The 12,105-nt window shown below is 41.1% G+C and overlaps 20 non-coding genes and 1 pseudogene across 20 annotated transcripts; all 21 read left to right on the forward strand.

The window, feature by feature from the left end:
* Nucleotides 1–91: 91 nt before the first annotated feature.
* Nucleotides 92–210, forward strand: LOC139395121 (5S ribosomal RNA). Its single transcript, XR_011630230.1, has one exon. It is a non-coding gene; the product is annotated as a 5S ribosomal RNA (ribosomal RNA).
* A 177-nt stretch (nucleotides 211–387) lies between these two features.
* On the forward strand, nucleotides 388–506 carry LOC139395122 (5S ribosomal RNA). The gene has a single exon (XR_011630231.1). It is a non-coding gene; the product is annotated as a 5S ribosomal RNA (ribosomal RNA).
* Nucleotides 507–683: 177 nt separating this feature from the next.
* On the forward strand, nucleotides 684–802 carry LOC139395123 (5S ribosomal RNA). Its single transcript, XR_011630232.1, has one exon. It is a non-coding gene; the product is annotated as a 5S ribosomal RNA (ribosomal RNA).
* A 176-nt stretch (nucleotides 803–978) lies between these two features.
* LOC139395124 (5S ribosomal RNA) lies at nucleotides 979–1,097 on the forward strand. Its single transcript, XR_011630233.1, has one exon. It is a non-coding gene; the product is annotated as a 5S ribosomal RNA (ribosomal RNA).
* A 177-nt stretch (nucleotides 1,098–1,274) lies between these two features.
* On the forward strand, nucleotides 1,275–1,393 carry LOC139395125 (5S ribosomal RNA). Its single transcript, XR_011630234.1, has one exon. It is a non-coding gene; the product is annotated as a 5S ribosomal RNA (ribosomal RNA).
* Nucleotides 1,394–1,570: 177 nt separating this feature from the next.
* LOC139395126 (5S ribosomal RNA) lies at nucleotides 1,571–1,689 on the forward strand. Its single transcript, XR_011630235.1, has one exon. It is a non-coding gene; the product is annotated as a 5S ribosomal RNA (ribosomal RNA).
* A 177-nt stretch (nucleotides 1,690–1,866) lies between these two features.
* LOC139395127 (5S ribosomal RNA) lies at nucleotides 1,867–1,985 on the forward strand. The gene has a single exon (XR_011630236.1). It is a non-coding gene; the product is annotated as a 5S ribosomal RNA (ribosomal RNA).
* A 177-nt stretch (nucleotides 1,986–2,162) lies between these two features.
* On the forward strand, nucleotides 2,163–2,281 carry LOC139395128 (5S ribosomal RNA). Its single transcript, XR_011630237.1, has one exon. It is a non-coding gene; the product is annotated as a 5S ribosomal RNA (ribosomal RNA).
* Nucleotides 2,282–2,458: 177 nt separating this feature from the next.
* LOC139395129 (5S ribosomal RNA) lies at nucleotides 2,459–2,577 on the forward strand. The gene has a single exon (XR_011630238.1). It is a non-coding gene; the product is annotated as a 5S ribosomal RNA (ribosomal RNA).
* Nucleotides 2,578–2,754: 177 nt separating this feature from the next.
* LOC139395130 (5S ribosomal RNA) lies at nucleotides 2,755–2,873 on the forward strand. Its single transcript, XR_011630239.1, has one exon. It is a non-coding gene; the product is annotated as a 5S ribosomal RNA (ribosomal RNA).
* Nucleotides 2,874–3,050: 177 nt separating this feature from the next.
* On the forward strand, nucleotides 3,051–3,169 carry LOC139395132 (5S ribosomal RNA). The gene has a single exon (XR_011630241.1). It is a non-coding gene; the product is annotated as a 5S ribosomal RNA (ribosomal RNA).
* A 177-nt stretch (nucleotides 3,170–3,346) lies between these two features.
* On the forward strand, nucleotides 3,347–3,465 carry LOC139395133 (5S ribosomal RNA). The gene has a single exon (XR_011630242.1). It is a non-coding gene; the product is annotated as a 5S ribosomal RNA (ribosomal RNA).
* Nucleotides 3,466–3,642: 177 nt separating this feature from the next.
* On the forward strand, nucleotides 3,643–3,761 carry LOC139395134 (5S ribosomal RNA). Its single transcript, XR_011630243.1, has one exon. It is a non-coding gene; the product is annotated as a 5S ribosomal RNA (ribosomal RNA).
* A 177-nt stretch (nucleotides 3,762–3,938) lies between these two features.
* LOC139395135 (5S ribosomal RNA) lies at nucleotides 3,939–4,057 on the forward strand. Its single transcript, XR_011630244.1, has one exon. It is a non-coding gene; the product is annotated as a 5S ribosomal RNA (ribosomal RNA).
* Nucleotides 4,058–4,234: 177 nt separating this feature from the next.
* LOC139395136 (5S ribosomal RNA) lies at nucleotides 4,235–4,353 on the forward strand. Its single transcript, XR_011630245.1, has one exon. It is a non-coding gene; the product is annotated as a 5S ribosomal RNA (ribosomal RNA).
* Nucleotides 4,354–10,483: 6,130 nt separating this feature from the next.
* Nucleotides 10,484–10,602, forward strand: LOC139395209 (5S ribosomal RNA; annotated as a pseudogene).
* Nucleotides 10,603–10,779: 177 nt separating this feature from the next.
* LOC139395137 (5S ribosomal RNA) lies at nucleotides 10,780–10,898 on the forward strand. Its single transcript, XR_011630246.1, has one exon. It is a non-coding gene; the product is annotated as a 5S ribosomal RNA (ribosomal RNA).
* A 177-nt stretch (nucleotides 10,899–11,075) lies between these two features.
* Nucleotides 11,076–11,194, forward strand: LOC139395138 (5S ribosomal RNA). Its single transcript, XR_011630247.1, has one exon. It is a non-coding gene; the product is annotated as a 5S ribosomal RNA (ribosomal RNA).
* Nucleotides 11,195–11,371: 177 nt separating this feature from the next.
* Nucleotides 11,372–11,490, forward strand: LOC139395139 (5S ribosomal RNA). The gene has a single exon (XR_011630248.1). It is a non-coding gene; the product is annotated as a 5S ribosomal RNA (ribosomal RNA).
* Nucleotides 11,491–11,669: 179 nt separating this feature from the next.
* LOC139395140 (5S ribosomal RNA) lies at nucleotides 11,670–11,788 on the forward strand. The gene has a single exon (XR_011630249.1). It is a non-coding gene; the product is annotated as a 5S ribosomal RNA (ribosomal RNA).
* A 191-nt stretch (nucleotides 11,789–11,979) lies between these two features.
* LOC139395141 (5S ribosomal RNA) lies at nucleotides 11,980–12,098 on the forward strand. The gene has a single exon (XR_011630250.1). It is a non-coding gene; the product is annotated as a 5S ribosomal RNA (ribosomal RNA).
* The last annotated feature ends 7 nt before the right edge of the window (nucleotides 12,099–12,105 follow it).

Below are 12,105 nucleotides of genomic sequence, written 5' to 3' on the forward strand. Positions count from 1 at the left end.
GCAAGGTTAGTTTGTATTTCATCCAACAATCTGTACCACAAATTATGGCTACAGTATATGCAATTTCATCCACTTTTTGAGATTGCCTTTCGCTTACGGCCACACCGGCCTGAGTACGCCTGATCTCGTCCGATCTCGGAAGCTAAGCAGGGTCGGGCCTGGTTAGTACTTGGATGGGAGACCGCCTGGGAATACCAGGTGCTGTAAGCTTTTTGTCACTGCCTTGTGGAATTTCAACTCTTTGTCCGTTTTTTCCCACAAGGCTGAAATATGTGCCCTCGCTTTGAAATAAGTAAGCAAGGTTAGTTTGTATTTCATCCAACAATCTGTACCACAAATTATGGCTACAGTATATGCAATTTCATCCACTTTTTGAGATTGCCTTTCGCTTACGGCCACACCGGCCTGAGTACGCCTGATCTCGTCCGATCTCGGAAGCTAAGCAGGGTCGGGCCTGGTTAGTACTTGGATGGGAGACCGCCTGGGAATACCAGGTGCTGTAAGCTTTTTGTCACTGCCTTGTGGAATTTCAACTCTTTGTCCGTTTTTTCCCACAAGGCTGAAATATGTGCCCTCGCTTTGAAATAAGTAAGCAAGGTTAGTTTGTATTTCATCCAACAATCTGTACCACAAATTATGGCTACAGTATATGCAATTTCATCCACTTTTTGAGATTGCCTTTCGCTTACGGCCACACCGGCCTGAGTACGCCTGATCTCGTCCGATCTCGGAAGCTAAGCAGGGTCGGGCCTGGTTAGTACTTGGATGGGAGACCGCCTGGGAATACCAGGTGCTGTAAGCTTTTTGTCACTGCCTTGTGGAATTTCAACTCTTTGTCCGTTTTTTCCCACAAGGCTGAAATATGTGCCCTCGCTTTGAAATAAGTAAGCAAGGTTAGTTTGTATTTCATCCAACAATCTGTACCACAAATTATGGCTACAGTATATGCAATTTCATCCACTTTTTGAGATTGCTTTCGCTTACGGCCACACCGGCCTGAGTACGCCTGATCTCGTCCGATCTCGGAAGCTAAGCAGGGTCGGGCCTGGTTAGTACTTGGATGGGAGACCGCCTGGGAATACCAGGTGCTGTAAGCTTTTTGTCACTGCCTTGTGGAATTTCAACTCTTTGTCCGTTTTTTCCCACAAGGCTGAAATATGTGCCCTCGCTTTGAAATAAGTAAGCAAGGTTAGTTTGTATTTCATCCAACAATCTGTACCACAAATTATGGCTACAGTATATGCAATTTCATCCACTTTTTGAGATTGCCTTTCGCTTACGGCCACACCGGCCTGAGTACGCCTGATCTCGTCCGATCTCGGAAGCTAAGCAGGGTCGGGCCTGGTTAGTACTTGGATGGGAGACCGCCTGGGAATACCAGGTGCTGTAAGCTTTTTGTCACTGCCTTGTGGAATTTCAACTCTTTGTCCGTTTTTTCCCACAAGGCTGAAATATGTGCCCTCGCTTTGAAATAAGTAAGCAAGGTTAGTTTGTATTTCATCCAACAATCTGTACCACAAATTATGGCTACAGTATATGCAATTTCATCCACTTTTTGAGATTGCCTTTCGCTTACGGCCACACCGGCCTGAGTACGCCTGATCTCGTCCGATCTCGGAAGCTAAGCAGGGTCGGGCCTGGTTAGTACTTGGATGGGAGACCGCCTGGGAATACCAGGTGCTGTAAGCTTTTTGTCACTGCCTTGTGGAATTTCAACTCTTTGTCCGTTTTTTCCCACAAGGCTGAAATATGTGCCCTCGCTTTGAAATAAGTAAGCAAGGTTAGTTTGTATTTCATCCAACAATCTGTACCACAAATTATGGCTACAGTATATGCAATTTCATCCACTTTTTGAGATTGCCTTTCGCTTACGGCCACACCGGCCTGAGTACGCCTGATCTCGTCCGATCTCGGAAGCTAAGCAGGGTCGGGCCTGGTTAGTACTTGGATGGGAGACCGCCTGGGAATACCAGGTGCTGTAAGCTTTTTGTCACTGCCTTGTGGAATTTCAACTCTTTGTCCGTTTTTTCCCACAAGGCTGAAATATGTGCCCTCGCTTTGAAATAAGTAAGCAAGGTTAGTTTGTATTTCATCCAACAATCTGTACCACAAATTATGGCTACAGTATATGCAATTTCATCCACTTTTTGAGATTGCCTTTCGCTTACGGCCACACCGGCCTGAGTACGCCTGATCTCGTCCGATCTCGGAAGCTAAGCAGGGTCGGGCCTGGTTAGTACTTGGATGGGAGACCGCCTGGGAATACCAGGTGCTGTAAGCTTTTTGTCACTGCCTTGTGGAATTTCAACTCTTTGTCCGTTTTTTCCCACAAGGCTGAAATATGTGCCCTCGCTTTGAAATAAGTAAGCAAGGTTAGTTTGTATTTCATCCAACAATCTGTACCACAAATTATGGCTACAGTATATGCAATTTCATCCACTTTTTGAGATTGCCTTTCGCTTACGGCCACACCGGCCTGAGTACGCCTGATCTCGTCCGATCTCGGAAGCTAAGCAGGGTCGGGCCTGGTTAGTACTTGGATGGGAGACCGCCTGGGAATACCAGGTGCTGTAAGCTTTTTGTCACTGCCTTGTGGAATTTCAACTCTTTGTCCGTTTTTTCCCACAAGGCTGAAATATGTGCCCTCGCTTTGAAATAAGTAAGCAAGGTTAGTTTGTATTTCATCCAACAATCTGTACCACAAATTATGGCTACAGTATATGCAATTTCATCCACTTTTTGAGATTGCCTTTCGCTTACGGCCACACCGGCCTGAGTACGCCTGATCTCGTCCGATCTCGGAAGCTAAGCAGGGTCGGGCCTGGTTAGTACTTGGATGGGAGACCGCCTGGGAATACCAGGTGCTGTAAGCTTTTTGTCACTGCCTTGTGGAATTTCAACTCTTTGTCCGTTTTTTCCCACAAGGCTGAAATATGTGCCCTCGCTTTGAAATAAGTAAGCAAGGTTAGTTTGTATTTCATCCAACAATCTGTACCACAAATTATGGCTACAGTATATGCAATTTCATCCACTTTTTGAGATTGCCTTTCGCTTACGGCCACACCGGCCTGAGTACGCCTGATCTCGTCCGATCTCGGAAGCTAAGCAGGGTCGGGCCTGGTTAGTACTTGGATGGGAGACCGCCTGGGAATACCAGGTGCTGTAAGCTTTTTGTCACTGCCTTGTGGAATTTCAACTCTTTGTCCGTTTTTTCCCACAAGGCTGAAATATGTGCCCTCGCTTTGAAATAAGTAAGCAAGGTTAGTTTGTATTTCATCCAACAATCTGTACCACAAATTATGGCTACAGTATATGCAATTTCATCCACTTTTTGAGATTGCCTTTCGCTTACGGCCACACCGGCCTGAGTACGCCTGATCTCGTCCGATCTCGGAAGCTAAGCAGGGTCGGGCCTGGTTAGTACTTGGATGGGAGACCGCCTGGGAATACCAGGTGCTGTAAGCTTTTTGTCACTGCCTTGTGGAATTTCAACTCTTTGTCCGTTTTTTCCCACAAGGCTGAAATATGTGCCCTCGCTTTGAAATAAGTAAGCAAGGTTAGTTTGTATTTCATCCAACAATCTGTACCACAAATTATGGCTACAGTATATGCAATTTCATCCACTTTTTGAGATTGCCTTTCGCTTACGGCCACACCGGCCTGAGTACGCCTGATCTCGTCCGATCTCGGAAGCTAAGCAGGGTCGGGCCTGGTTAGTACTTGGATGGGAGACCGCCTGGGAATACCAGGTGCTGTAAGCTTTTTGTCACTGCCTTGTGGAATTTCAACTCTTTGTCCGTTTTTTCCCACAAGGCTGAAATATGTGCCCTCGCTTTGAAATAAGTAAGCAAGGTTAGTTTGTATTTCATCCAACAATCTGTACCACAAATTATGGCTACAGTATATGCAATTTCATCCACTTTTTGAGATTGCCTTTCGCTTACGGCCACACCGGCCTGAGTACGCCTGATCTCGTCCGATCTCGGAAGCTAAGCAGGGTCGGGCCTGGTTAGTACTTGGATGGGAGACCGCCTGGGAATACCAGGTGCTGTAAGCTTTTTGTCACTGCCTTGTGGAATTTCAACTCTTTGTCCGTTTTTTCCCACAAGGCTGAAATATGTGCCCTCGCTTTGAAATAAGTAAGCAAGGTTAGTTTGTATTTCATCCAACAATCTGTACCACAAATTATGGCTACAGTATATGCAATTTCATCCACTTTTTGAGATTGCCTTTCGCTTACGGCCACACCGGCCTGAGTACGCCTGATCTCGTCCGATCTCGGAAGCTAAGCAGGGTCGGGCCTGGTTAGTACTTGGATGGGAGACCGCCTGGGAATACCAGGTGCTGTAAGCTTTTTGTCACTGCCTTGTGGAATTTCAACTCTTTGTCCGTTTTTTCCCACAAGGCTGAAATATGTGCCCTCGCTTTGAAATAAGTAAGCAAGGTTAGTTTGTATTTCATCCAACAATCTGTGCTACAAATTATGGCTACAGTATATGCAATTTCTTCCACTTTTTGAGTGACACAAAGATGCTTATCTAAATGGTGAAAATGCAACAGCTGTTAATCAGGCTCACTTTGACTTTACATAGTGCACCAAGAGATAGTTTCTCGCTTACGGCCACACCGGCCTGAGTACGCCCCTTTTTGGTAGTTTCAGGAAGTGAGTGAGCAGCAGGTGTTTGAATTGTTTGGAGAGAAAAAAAAATAGTTTTCGGTTTTGGTTGTTTATATACTTTAAGTTTAGGAAGTTTGTGTTGGGAGTGTAGTTTATTGTAAATATTTGCGTTTTTATCCCCCAACGGCGTGAGCTGTTTGGGGGATTATACGTAAAATAACCGGATGGATTCAATGGCTTCGACATCAAGAATAACGACAACAACGAGAATGGACAACGGAGAAAAAAGAGCGTCGAATGAAGAGTTGAGGAGAAGAAAATATGAGAAAGAACTGACGGTGAATGTGGAAGTTATTGGTGAAGAAAAAATAACAACGATGGAATTGCTGAGAGGAATCAAAGAAGTATGCGGAACGATTTTGGGATGTAGAACGAAAGACAGAAATAAGTACGAAATAACCATGTCACATGAGAAGGGAAAAGAAAGACTAATAGACGGGCTAAAAATAAAGAGCTGTCAAGTCATGGCGAAAGAACTGGGGAACGATGAACTTGTGGTGTCCTTTTTGAACTTGCCGGCATATATTACGGACGATGAAATACATGAGAAATTAGAAGGATGGAAAGTGAATGCGATAACACCAATCAAGAGGAGGATGTGGCCAGGAACGGACATTGTGGATGGGACGAGATTTTGTAAAGTGAAGTTTACGGACAGTGTGCAATCATTGCCTTACTCAACAAAGTTCAATACAGTAGAGGGATTTGAATATTTCCGAGTGATCCACGATAACCAAGTTAAGGTATGTAGACTATGTATTCAACCGGGACACATACTTAAAGAATGTCCAGAATTTATATGTCATAAATGTGGTGAACAAGGGCATTATGCCAGGGAATGTTCGAACATTGGTGATATGTGTAGAAGGTGTGACAGACCTAAGGACAGATGTAAATGTAAGAAGGGGAATGATGTCTTATTTCTGCAAACAATGGACCTCATTACTGAAGAAGATGACGAGAGTGTGGCTATGGAGAGAGGGGAAGAGAGTGATATGGAAAGTGTGTCGCAGGTGATTGCAGAGACAGCTATAGATGTGCTTGGAGAGTATGTAATTCCTTCTGGCAGTACTCGAGATGCAGTCTTGGTCTCTGCTGCTGACACGGTGGAGCAGCAGCACAGGATTGGTGAATTAGATACACAGGTAGAGATGGTGCAAGGTGCTTCTCAGGTGCCTGAACCTGCTTTAAGCCTGTGTGAAAATAACACCAAGGAGAGGGCTGGGTCCACTGGAGTTGATGGCACGGTTAAAGAGCATTTTACAAAAGGTTTGAATGTTGCTCCTCTCATAAGTCCAAGTCATGAGTCGGAAGAAGAAATAGATAGTGAGGATTTTCAGTTGTTTGCTAGAAATAAGAGATCATTGACGAAAGCTAGGGAGGTGATGGGATCTGGTAAAAAGAAAAAGTCTATTTTGAAATGACGTGTTTTTTTTTGACTATATTTCTGCATACATTAACAATGGTTAAAGTTGCATCACTAAATGGGAACAGTCTGAGAAATATGAACAAATTGGAGCAGGTTTTGGTGTCTGTAAAAGCTGACATGTGGTGTTTTCAAGAGACTAATTGGACAGACTCCAAAATGTTAGAGATTAAGAGCAAATGGTCTGAGCTAATATTTTGTAGTCACGGAAGTGAAAAAACATGTGGAGTTGCTATTCTGGTAAAAAATGATGTGGTTCAAAATGTCAAGCAAGTATATGCAGATAATCAGGGCAGACTTATTGTTATTGAGTTTGAAGTGCAAAATGTCATTTTTCGTTTAATTAATGTTTATGCTTCGAATATTGAATCGGAAAGGAGAGATATGTTTAATAACCTAAGATCACTGTGTTCAGAAAATTGTATACTGGTAGGAGATTTTAACGTGAAGTGCACTAGAATGGATGTCTCGAGATGTGATAGCTTCAGACATGATTCGTCTAGAAATGCTTTATGGGAATTAATGAAAAATGAGAATCTTGTAGATATATGGAGGGCTGAAAATTTAAATAGAAGAGTGTTTTCGAGAAGGCAGGTGGTGTTAAATGAACTAAAACAAAGCAGAATTGATTTATGTTTAGTAAAAGAAGATGTGATACAGCAGGTTCAGAAGATGTCATATAACTTTACAGCATACAGTGATCATGCAGTAATGTCATTTCAGATAGGTTTTGCTGTGGAGATGAGAGGGGGAGGTGTCTGGTGTTTAAATGCCAGTCTGTTAAAGGAGGAAAGTTATATAAAGGAAATTGTTGAATGTATCGAAGGTGAAATGTCTAATGTACTGTTAAAAGAGAATGTGTGTTTATGGTGGGAAGAAGTGAAAGTTAAGGTAAAAAACAGGAGTATTAGGTACTCCAAAAATCGTAACCGTGTCGATAAGTTGAAAGAAAAAATGCTTAGAAATAGGATGTTGCAGGAACTTGAAAAGGCCGATGCTGATCCAGACTATGATGTAGTGAACTATTTGAAAATCCATGCAGAGCTAGGGTTTTATGAAAAAAAGAAATGTTTAGGTGCTATTGTTAGGAGTAAGGCACAGTATGCCTTGGAGGGAGAGAAATGTACTTCCTTTTTTCTGGGGCTTGAAAAACGAAAGCAATTTAAGAGTTATATTGTGGAATTGGAAAATGAAAAAGGTGTAAAGGTAAATGATTTTGTGGACATCGTAGATTCAGTTGAATCCTTTTACAGAAATCTTTATAAAAAGAATGATGTAGATAAAGTGTGTGTTGAAAAAGTGTTGGAGAAAATCAGTGCCAAAGTATCTCAGACAGATAGAAGGATGTGTGATGAAAATATTTCAATTATAGAAATCAAGGAAGCAATTGAGAACACTCAAGGAAATAAAAGTCCAGGTTTGGATGGTTTAACAAATGAATTCTATAAAGTTTTTGTGGATATTTTGGCACCCATTTTATTGAAGGTTTTTCAGTATATGGAAGAGAATAAGGAAATCCCTGAGTCTATGTCAATTGGTATGTTAACCATCTTATTTAAAAATAGAGGCAGTAGGTTAAAGTTAGAAAATTATAGGCCTATTAGTCTTCTAAATTCAGATTATAAAATACTGACTAAAGTTTTAGCTAATAGGATGAAAAAGGTGATTGGGAGTATTATTACATCAACACAAGCCTACGGAATACCTGGAAGAGATGTTGCAGATATAATTTGTACAATTAGAGATGTTGTTAATCATATGAAAAATGAAGGTGGTATAGTTTTAAGTTTAGATTTTAAGAAAGCTTTTGATAAAGTGGAACATAGTTTTCTGCTACAGACTTTGGAGAGGTTTGGTTTTGGGCCAAAATTTGTATCTTGGATTAACTTGTTGTATAGTGGAGCAAAAAGTTGTGTTAAATGTAACGGAGTGTTAACAGATACATTCCCTATAGAGAGGTCAGTAAGGCAGGGTTGTCCTTTGTCAGCTCTATTGTACAGTGTTTCTACGGAACCTTTAGCTGTTTTGATACTTGGAGACAAAGAGGTGAGGGGTGTTGGAATCCCAGGTGGTGGTGTCAGTGTTATACATCAGTACGCTGATGACACTACTTTTACTGTGAAGGATGTAGGTAGCATTGAAAGCATTATGAAAATCATAGATATCTACTGTAAGGCATCAGGGGCTGAAGTTAATATAGAGAAGACAGAAATTATGTTTTTTGGGGATATTGATGCAAATAAGTGTGAGATTCCATTTAAGGTAGCTAAGGATTTTATGAAGGTGCTGGGAGTAAATATTGGTGTAGAGGAGAAAGAGGCAAGGGATATAACTTGGACGGGGATCCTCAATAAAATCAAGCTAACTTTGAATTTCTGGAAAAATAGAAAATTAAAGTTAAAAGGTAAAGTAATTGTTGTAAATGCTTTGGTATCATCTAAACTTGTGTATATTTTGGGAGTTCTAGACATGCCAGAGTGGGTTATAAATGAATTGAATAATGTGGTGTCTAACTTTATATGGGATGGTAAAGGTGTTAGAATTGCGCAGAAAACATTGATAGCGGACTATGATGATGGAGGTTTAAAACTTGTAGATTTTGACAGTAAAAGAAAAGCTATTAGGATAAAAACAGTAAAGAAATATTTATATGACAGTTTAGATTATGGCTGGAAACATTTTTTCAAAGTCTATTTAGATGAGATTGGTGGATGTGAAGATAATGGTTTGTTGATGGATCTTAAAAGGAAAATGTGTGAAAAGGTACCAGATTTTTATAAAGAAGTGCTAAATGCATGGGCAGAGTTGTTGCCTAATGTGTATTATGAGTGTGGGCATATTGACCTAATTATGAATCACCCTGTTTTTCTGAATGAGAAAATTAAGTACAAAGAAAAGGTGTTATATAGTGAAGTATTCATGAGTGCAGGTCTTAGACAGATAAAAGACTACACATATGAGGTAATTCCAGGTTTTTTTCCTGAAGAAGCTATTTTTGACACTATCCATGAATGGGATGTAGAGGTGGGTAGGGGAACAGTGAAGAATATGTACGAGAAGATAAAAGAAAGTATACCAAGCACATGGGTAGATTTAATAAATAGTGAAGTTGTTAGAGAAGATTTATTTGTCTTTCCTAATTTATTTATTGGTAACAGTAAGGAGAAGGCTCAGTTATCTAGTATCCCAGTGAAAAAATTCTATAAAATAATGGTAGAGAAAAATGTGAAAAGGCCAGCTGCGGAGAAAGTTTGGAAAGGAATTTTTCCAACTTTGGATGTAAAAAAGATATGGAAAACTTTAAATGTAAAATATAATAGTATGGAATGTGAAAGTAACGATTTTAAAATAAGGCATAATCGTATATATACAAAGGTGGTGTTACATCAAATCAATAGGGAAATAAAAAGAGAATGTGATCTATGTGGTGAGTTACCAGAAAATTTAATACATTTGTTTGTGGAATGTGAGGAGTTAAAATATTTATTTTGTAAGGTAAAGGGAATGATACATAGAAACTGGAAGGGTGATATTTAAAAAAAAATATGTGTGGAATGAATTGGTGTTATTTGGCATGGCTGGTAAATGTGAGGGTGTTAATGTTGTTTTGTTAAATGTTGTTTTGAGTTTTGTGAGGTATGCTATTTTTTGTAGGAGGAATTATGCTTTTTTTGAGGGGAAGAGGGTAAGGGTGTGGGATATTTTTGTAGTATTGTTTAAGAAGCATATAGATATGTTTCATTGTTATGGAAGGGAATGTTTTGATGAAGCTTTTGTGGAGGGGAGTGGGTTGATTTCAAGGGTGGATGGAGGAAGAATTACTTATCATTTTTGAAATGTATTGGTATGTTAATTTCCTTTTGGTTTTTATAGTTGTTCGGTGAGTTGATTTCAACATGCCTGTTTTGTGAGATTAGAATTAATGTTATGTTTTTATTAGTATTTGTTGTATTTTATTTATTTGAGTTCTTTGATTTGATAGGGGGTGAATTGTTCACCTGCCTATGTTAGTTCGGTTTTTGTGTATTGTACATTTTATAAAATATAATAATTTAAACTTTTTTTTATAAAAAAAAAAAAAAAAAAAAAAAAAAAAAAAAAAAAAGTACACCTGATCTCGTCTGATCTCGGAAGCTAAGCAGGGTCGGGCCTGGTTAGTACTTGGATGGGAGACCGCCTGGGAATACCAGGTGCTATACGCTTTCTTGCATCATTTCATCAGCATCACTGCCTTGTGGAATTTAAACTCTTTGTCCATTTTTTCCCACAAGGCTGAAATATGTGCCCTCGCTTTGAAATAAGTAAGCAAGGTTAGTTTGTATCTCATCCAACGATCTGTGCTACAATTTATGGCTACAGTATATGCAATTTCTTCCACTTTTTGAGGCCACACCGGCCTGAGTACGCCTGATCTCGTCCGATCTCGGAAGCTAAGCAGGGTCGGGCCTGGTTAGTACTTGGATGGGAGACCGCCTGGGAATACCAGGTGCTGTAAGCTTTTTGTCACTGCCTTGTGGAATTTCAACTCTTTGTCCGTTTTTTCCCACAAGGCTGAAATATGTGCCCTCGCTTTGAAATAAGTAAGCAAGGTTAGTTTGTATTTCATCCAACAATCTGTGCTACAAATTATGGCTACAGTATATGCAATTTCATCCACTTTTTGAGATTGCCTTTCGCTTACGGCCACACCGGCCTGAGTACGCCTGATCTCGTCCGATCTCGGAAGCTAAGCAGGGTCGGGCCTGGTTAGTACTTGGATGGGAGACCGCCTGGGAATACCAGGTGCTGTAAGCTTTTTGTCACTGCCTTGTGGAATTTCAACTCTTTGTCCGTTTTTTCCCACAAGGCTGAAATATGTGCCCTCGCTTTGAAATAAGTAAGCAAGGTTAGTTTGTATTTCATCCAACAATCTGTGCTACAAATTATGGCTACAGTATATGCAATTTCATCCACTTTTTGAGATTGCCTTTCGCTTACGGCCACACCGGCCTGAGTACGCCTGATCTCGTCCGATCTCGGAAGCTAAGCAGGGTCGGGCCTGGTTAGTACTTGGATGGGAGACCGCCTGGGAATACCAGGTGCTGTAAGCTTTTTGTCACTGCCTTGTGGAATTTCAACTCTTTGTCCGTTTTTTCCCACAAGGCTGAAATATGTGCCCTCGCTTTGAAATAAGTAAGCAAGGTTAGTTTGTATTTCATCCAACAATCTGTGCTACAAATTATGGCTACAGTATATGCAATTTCATCCACTTTTTGAGATTGCCTTTCGCTTACGGCCACACCGGCCTGAGTACGCCTGATCTCGTCCGATCTCGGAAGCTAAGCAGGGTCGGGCCTGGTTAGTACTTGGATGGGAGACCGCCTGGGAATACCAGGTGCTGTAAGCTTTTTGTCACTGCCTTGTGGAATTTCAACTCTTTGTCCGTTTTTTCCCACAAGGCTGAAATATGTGCCCTCGCTTTGAAATAAGTAAGCAAGGTTAGTTTGTATTTCATCCAACAATCTGTGCTACAAATTATGGCTACAGTATATGCAATTTCATCCACTTTTTGAGATTGCACCTTTCGCTTACGGCCACACCGGCCTGAGTACGCCTGATCTCGTCCGATCTCGGAAGCTAAGCAGGGTCGGGCCTGGTTAGTACTTGGATGGGAGACCGCCTGGGAATACCAGGTGCTGTAAGCTTTTTGTCACTGCCTTGTGGAATTTCAACTCTTTGTCCGTTTTTTCCCACAAGGCTGAAATATGTGCCCTCGCTTTGAAATAAGTAAGCAAGGTTAGTTTGTATTTCATCCAACAATCTGTGCTACAAATTATGGCTACAGTATATGCAATTTCATCCACTTTTTGAGATTGCCTTAGTGCACCAAGAGATAGCTTACGGCCACACCGGCCTGAGTACGCCTGATCTCGTCCGATCTCGGAAGCTAAGCAGGGTCGGGCCTGGTTAGTACTTGGATGGGAGACCGCCTGGGAATACCAGGTGCTGTAAGCTTTTTGTC

The sequence above is a fragment of the Oncorhynchus clarkii genome, unplaced genomic scaffold (genome assembly GCF_045791955.1).
Source record: "Oncorhynchus clarkii lewisi isolate Uvic-CL-2024 unplaced genomic scaffold, UVic_Ocla_1.0 unplaced_contig_1042_pilon_pilon, whole genome shotgun sequence".
Taxonomy (NCBI): Eukaryota; Metazoa; Chordata; class Actinopteri; order Salmoniformes; family Salmonidae; genus Oncorhynchus; species Oncorhynchus clarkii.